Source organism: Mustela erminea, chromosome 5 (genome assembly GCF_009829155.1).
Source record: "Mustela erminea isolate mMusErm1 chromosome 5, mMusErm1.Pri, whole genome shotgun sequence".
NCBI lineage: Eukaryota > Metazoa > Chordata > Mammalia > Carnivora > Mustelidae > Mustela > Mustela erminea.
In genome coordinates, this window is record NC_045618.1 from 69,996,308 (window position 1) to 70,003,588 (window position 7,281).

The 7,281-nt window shown below is 37.3% G+C and overlaps 1 protein-coding gene across 4 annotated transcripts in view; it reads right to left on the reverse strand.

The window, feature by feature from the left end:
* The window catches only part of ATP8B4 (ATPase phospholipid transporting 8B4 (putative)), a 268,272-nt gene extending 261,448 nt beyond the window's left edge, over window positions 1-6,824 (reverse strand). For 3 of the 4 annotated variants that reach the window (XM_032343690.1, XM_032343682.1, XM_032343688.1), the window contains exon 1: window positions 6,718-6,823. The gene's annotated coding sequence lies outside the window, so the exon portion shown is untranslated. Of the gene's footprint in view, window positions 1-6,717 lie in introns of all 4 variants that reach the window. The other variant, XM_032343691.1, reaches the window with a different exon arrangement.
* Between the last annotated feature and the right edge of the window lie 457 nt (window positions 6,825-7,281).

The window sequence follows — 7,281 nt, forward strand, 5'->3', positions numbered from 1 at the left end:
GAAGGCAGAGGCTTAACCCACTGAGCCACCCAGGTGCCCCTGTAAGATATTTTAAATGTGCTTGCCGTTGACTGCCTGCTTCTTCCCAGTAAAATAAAAGCTCCTTGAGAGTGGGGACTTCTGTTCACTGTTGTATCCCATTTCCATAACAGGCATTCAATTAAGAATTTGTTGACTGGATGAATAAAATTAGGAAGGATAAGCAGAAAGAAATTTTTAACAGTAGTTGCCTCCAAAAAAATGGTATGGGGGTAGAAGGGCTGGTGGGCCCTGGGAGAAATAGTTCATTGATTCTTAGAAAAGTACCATTTAAATTTTTTACAGTGAGTTTGTATGTCAACCAATAAAAATGGAGTTCTTAGAAGATAGTGTTTTTGTTTGCAGGGTGCATCTTAAGACCTATGGGTGTCCCCCTCTAACAAAGGACCAATGAGGGAGCAAGGGATGATCTCCCTACTATCTGATAAGTTAATGAGTCAAAAAGTAACTTATAAAAGAAGGAAGGCGTGGAGCTCTCCTTTTCTTCTTGGCCTTCTATTGAGCTTTCCAAAGTTAACCTTACAATCTCCAAGCCAGATCCTCTCTCCTAATCCATTAGGACCCCTTTCCTTTACTTAAACATCAACCATACTTCCCCACAATGGCATCTCTGCCCAGATCATCCTCTCTCCCTGAGAGACCTTTTCCTTCATCTTTTCACTCCCAAACCTGTCAATAAAGGACCGTTTTCTGATTCCCAGCATCTCTGGCCCCTCCCTCTTGGACACTGCTAGAGTCTAGGTTTGATATCATCCACTGGCACTTACTCTAAATGCCTGCTATCTCCCCTCCCAGTTTGAGATGAGGTCTGTAAGGATCGAGTCTTTAGTTTTGCAACCACTTCTTTCTTCCATGCATGCTCTCTCTCCCTCCGTCCCATGCATGCATGAAGTCCTATACTATATTAAAAAAAAAAAAAAAGACTGCCACATTAAAGAGCTATGTGTGATTTTGTTCCATTTGCCCAAAAGTTTCTCATACCAGAAAGAAGTCACCAGCCCTGTCATTCTCCCTGAAATGTCAATACTAGGGATATCTTTCTTACACTTCCTCAGTATATTCTTGTTACATGCTTCTGAAAGTTCTAAGTGGATTTAAAATGCTCTAGTTCTTCATGTACTAACTAGTCAGAACTGATTTTTGTTTCTAATTAACACCACTGATGAAATGAGAAATCCTAATAGCAGAAGAAGGTGAGACAGAAGGGCTTACCACACTCACAGTAAAACCATAGGATGACTGCCTCACATTCACCTCAAACACAGAAGCTCTCATAATGCACGCACATGCATGGGCAAGGGGAGTTACTAGCAATGATTTCATATCATTTTGAAATAGTCATTTAAAAATGCAAGTATCTTGCCATTAAATACTCCCTGGCTGATAGATCTTGGGGTGCTTAAAAAAGGATTTTACCATTTCATAGAATTATGTACTTAAAATCACAGAGTATTACTTTAAGTCCCAAAGCTCTTGACCCATCTCTGAAATCTAACACTACAGCAGCAGCTGCTGCTAGTCCTCAGCCAGGCTGTCTTATCGCCCACATGTCACCTTGACTCTCTCCCTCACTTCATTCAGATCTGTGATCCAAGTCCCCAACACTGAGAGGCCCAGTCTGGACAGCCTACCTAAAACCACACACACACACACACACACACACACACACACACACACACACACACCCGTCTCTCTCCATCCCTTCTCTTGCTTTATTTTTTCCTCCATAGGAAAACACACACCTATTATACAGCATATTTCCTCGTATATTGTCCAGTTCCCCCCACCAGACAGTCAGCTTTAGGAGAACAGGGACTTGGTCTTTGGATATACACCCAGGGCCTAGAACAATGTGCAGTAGGTGCTTGAGGGATGTTGTATAAACCAATGACAGTAATAGCATTGTTGTGTAGTTTTTGTTGCTTACTAAATACATATGCATCCTCCTCCAAAATTTGAGCTGCTCAGAAACAGAGCTCTTGTCTCTTTCTTGGTCACCACCAACAGTGCCCAGCAGATAGTAATTTATCAAATGAACTGAAGATGAAATCTAAACTATAGTTCTCTGTATGACACTTTCCATTTCTACTAGATTTCCATTTATAATGTGCCCTCAAGTTAATTTTTCTTAGCTCACCTTAATCTGTCAGTCCCCAAAGTAGTGCCAGTTGATGGACCTAATTTGAGTAGAATTTGTTACAGGCATAGAGTGGTTAGGGTCAGATTTCAGGCTCCTTTGTAACTGCATCTTGCAGTATGAAATTCAGAGGTAGAAGAGAAACCTAGGGGAAAGGATGGAAATCTATAGCAAGCTGAAGATGAAGAAAGCAACCACTCACTCTTTATGGCATAAACAGAGGAGATACACTTGCTCTGGATAACCTAAAAAGTATAGGGGAAAGGAGGGTTTAAAAACTCTGCTTTATTAATTTCATAAGTCATTCAGTAAAAGCCTGCTGTGTGATCTTAGTACAATTAACATACTCTGTATTATTTCAGTCTTTCAAAAGATTTGCCTTATAACCCAGTATGCAGACAATTATTAAAAAGATATGTTGTCTAGATGAATGGATAAAGAAGATGTGGTGTATATATATACCATGGAATACTATGCAGCCATCAAAAGAAACGAAATCTTGCCATTTGCGATGACGTGGATGGAACTAGAGGTTGTTATGCTGAGCGAAATAAGTCAATCAGAGAAAGACAAATATCATATGATCTCCCTGATTTGAGGAAGTTGAGAGGCAACGTGGGGGGTTTGGGGGAAGGAAAAGAATAAATGAAACAAGATGGGATTAGGAGGGAGAGAAACCATAAGAAACTCTTAATCTCACAAAACAAACTGAGGGTTCCAGGGTGGGAGGTAGGGAAAGGGAGGTAGGGTTATAGACACTGGGGAAGGTATGTGCTATGGTGAGTGCTGTGAAGTATAAACCTGGTGATTCACAGACCTGTACCCCTGGGGCTAATAATACATTATGTGTTAATAAAAAGTTAATTAATTAATTTTAAAAGTGAAAAGAAAACAATATATGTTGTCTATATATCCACTTGGTCACGTTAATTAAAATTTTCATTTAAATCAGCTTATTCTACTATGGAGATTGATACATCTAAATTCTCCCATTATGTATAAATTGCTTATTCTTATTTCTGTCAAATTCTTTGCTTTATATTAAATCTATGTTATAGAGGATAAAAAACTTATAGTTACTAATTTTATAGTCCATGTGTTAAAATTATAAAGTCTAATATTTTTACTATAAAATATAACCACTTTATCTTTTATACTGATTTGGCCTTAAATCTATTTCATCTAATTACAATAAAGCTATACTAGCTTTTCCTTTGGTTAAAAATACATAAATAAAATTTAAAAAATAAAATAAAATGAAAGTTTTACTTTTTTCCACTTATAGATAAATACCAAAAGAACAAAAGCCAGAGGCTCAAACAGATACTTGTACACCAATATCCATAACAAAATTATCCACAATAGCCAAAAGGTGAAAACAGCCCATACGTTCATTGATGGATAAAGGGATACACAAAATATGGTATACAAATTCCATGGAATATCAGTCGGCCTTAAAAAGGAATGACATTCAGGACACCTGAGTGGCTCAGTTGGTTAACTGTTTGCCTTCAGCTCCAATGATGATCCGGGAGTTCCCAGATGGAGACTCAGATTGAGCAACCTGCTCAGTGGGGAGTCAGCTTCTCTCTCAGCCCCTCACCTGACTCAAGCTCCTTCTTGTGCACTCATACACACTCTTTCTCTCTCAAATAAATAAAATCTTAAAAAAAAAAAAGGAATGAAATGATCATATATGATGCAACATGGATAAACTTTGAACACATTATGCTAAGTGAAATAATCCAGAAACAAAAGGAAAATATTGTAATAATTCCACTTGTATGAGGTACCTAGTATGGGCAAAGAACAGAGGTCGCCAGGGGTGGGGAAGAGGGGAAATGGGAGAGTATTGACTGGGTACATAGTCCCAGACTGGGATGAAAACATTCCAGAGATGAACAGCGATGACAGTTACACAGCACTGTGAATGTATTTAACATCACTGAACTGTACACTTAAAAATAGCTAAAATGGTAAACGGTATATATTCCCACTAGGTAATATTACCTGACCAAGTCTTAATTTTTAATCTTCATTATGTAGCATATACATTGTCAGAACACTAGAAGTTCCATTTTCTTAAAAAACCTTATTTTCCCTTTAAAAATCTTACTTTTTAGAAATGTCCCTGTTTGTAATCTAGAGTTTCCAAATCTAGAGTTTCTCAATGATCACCTCAATTTGTCCTCACAACACTCTAATGAATTATGTTAACGGAATTTTGATTAAGTATCTGAGCACTTGAGAGAAATGTTTTTCCCAATTTACTCACCCTCTTACCTTGTCTTCCAACTTTGCACATATTTCATCAAAAGGAAGAGATGGAAACTTTTATATTTAATATGAAGCCATGCAGGTTTTCTAACCAGAATAAATAGCACCATGTTTCTCAAATCAGGTAAGTCTAGCTCTACTGCCAACACAGCTAAGAGCCAACAAATTACCATTTTAGGTCAACAGATAAACCACCTATAACAACCAGGATGCCTGATCCAATGTTGTCATTCAACAAGGGCAAATACTTTGCTAGCCACTTTGTGTTCACACAAAGATGAACAAAATGTGATTGCTACTCATGAGATACTTCTGTGCTGGAAAGAGTCAGACATGCGGATGAGAGGATTCTACAATAAAAAGGTGGAAAACAGGCTCTGCTATTGAGAATGGGACCACCAAGCAGATTTAGCCCCTTGTGTCAATTCAATCTAATCACAATGAAATGAACTAATTAAGATTTCGTCAATTCCCTGAAATTTAGCTATTACAAGAGTTTCAAGAGTTTTTTGTTTGCTTGCTTTTAATGCCAAGAAAGGAAGTTTGAGCTGACTAAAATATCAAACCAAGCCTTGGTATCAGCCTGAAGAGCAGAGAAGTAACTCTGGCCTAAAATTATGATTTGGACACATATAACAAAAAAGATAACCAGAACAAAGTATTCCCTGATTTTGTAAATGCTTTCTTGAGCAATCCACCTGTTGTGAGCAGACTGGAGGCCAATCTGAACCTACTGAAGGAACATCTCTTTGAGAGGGGCCCTTGAGTGTATGTTATGCACTAAAGCATGACAATTGCAGAGTACAAATGTCATACATATTAGTTAACTGCTTTAAACTTTAGCTTCCTGAGCAACCTAAGTATCCATTGATAGATGAATGTATAAAGATGTGTGTATATGTGTGCATGTATATATAATATATGTCATATATTATATATATTATAATACTACTTAGCCATAAAAAAGAATAAAATCTTGCCATTTCCAACAACATGGATAGACCTAGGTGTTATGATAAGTGAAATAAGTCAGACAGAGAAGGACAAATACTATATGATTTCACTGATGGAAATGTGGAATCTAAAAAAAAAAACTAAAACTAAAACAAAAATGAAGAGGCAAAACAAAACACAAACAGACTCATAAATACAAACTACAAACTGGTGGCTGCTGGGGGTGGAGGAGTATGCACAAAAATAGGTGAAGATGATTAAGAGGTACAAACTTCCAGTTATAAAATAAGTAAGTCAGGGCACCTGGGTGGCTCAGTGGTTTAAGGCCTCTGCCTTCAGCCCAAGTCATGGGCCCAGGGTCCTGGGATCGAGCCCCGGATTAGGGTCTCTGCTCAGCAGGTAGCCTGCTTCCTCCTCTCTCTCTGCCTGCTTCTCTACCTATTTGTGATCTCTGTCTGTCAAGTAAATAAATAAAAAATAAATAAAATAATTCATAAAAATGTACTGTACAGGACAGGGAATACAGTCAATAACATTGTAATAACTTTGTATGCTGATAGATGATGACTAGAGTGATCACAGTGGTGATTATTTCTTTGTGTATACAAATGTTGAATCTCTGTTATATATCTAAAACTAATATAATATCATTTAGAACGTCAACTACAGTTCAAAAAAAAAAATAAAATAACTGTTTGATTCCTGGTGGTAAAATTGGGAAAATTAAAAACTGCTTATCAAGCTATTCATGAAGATTTAATGAGATATTCACTAAAAAATATATTAAATTCATAAAAGAACAAGTGTATGTGTATGTTACATATGCAGTGATATAACAAGAAAAATACATAACCCAAAGCCTATAGTACAATTATTGCCCAGCAAAGGTCAATGTCCTCCCTGCTCTCTCCAGAATCTTCTCAAATGGCTACCACATTTCTTTCATCAGAAGAGAAGGAAGACCTCTGAGTTCTGACCTATTCTACCTCTCCAGTTCTTTCCGTCCTGATACAACCATCTGCCTTCTCCTCTTCTGAGACAGTTCCCAGGAATATTCTTTCTATATACCATAAAACAGCACAAGAAACAGACAGCTTTAAATGATTGATGAAATCAATCAGGAAAAACTGCAGTTTTAATATTTCCTTCCTGCACCCCAGAGGATTATTTAAGAACAAGGACAAGTTTCAGCCAGTGACAGAAGTACACTAAAAATGTTCCTGCTGACCACACCCTCCTCTCTTCAGTGTCTGAAACCTACTCACTTTCCACTCAGAAACAGTGTCACCAAACCTTGAAATCATACATACCTTTCTGGTCCTCAATATCTAGAAACAAAGTAGAATTTTCCAACCTCTTCTGGTTTCATGTACTATCTGGCACTTTCTGTGGTGTGTTTGGTTAAAGTTCACCAAGAGAAGGTAACCCAACTCCTCCCCCCGATCCCCAACAATGACTTCCTCTTGGTTAGCCTTTTGTGTAAGAAAGTAGGTTTTCTTACATTGGCCAACATAAACGATTGACCCATCGCTGGTGGTACTATTTCCTATGTGGGACTTTCCATCTTTAATGAAAAGACTAACAGTTGAGTTAGTTATTACTCAACTAACTCACAAAAAGAAGAAAAAGAAAGTCAGAAAATGCAAGAAGACATTTCTTTAGAAGTTAAATCCTGGATAAGGATGTAGATTTAGGAACAGAAGAGCTTCCTGCTCACTGTTTACATTTCATGAATTAAAAGTAAATTAAAAATAATATAAACATATCACTACATTAAAATTAAGCAGGTATAATTTCAAAAATTAAAAAACATAGCTAAATTCCTGGGGCCTAAAAATAACCTCTGGGTACCTGCTCCCCCTAATAATTTGGAT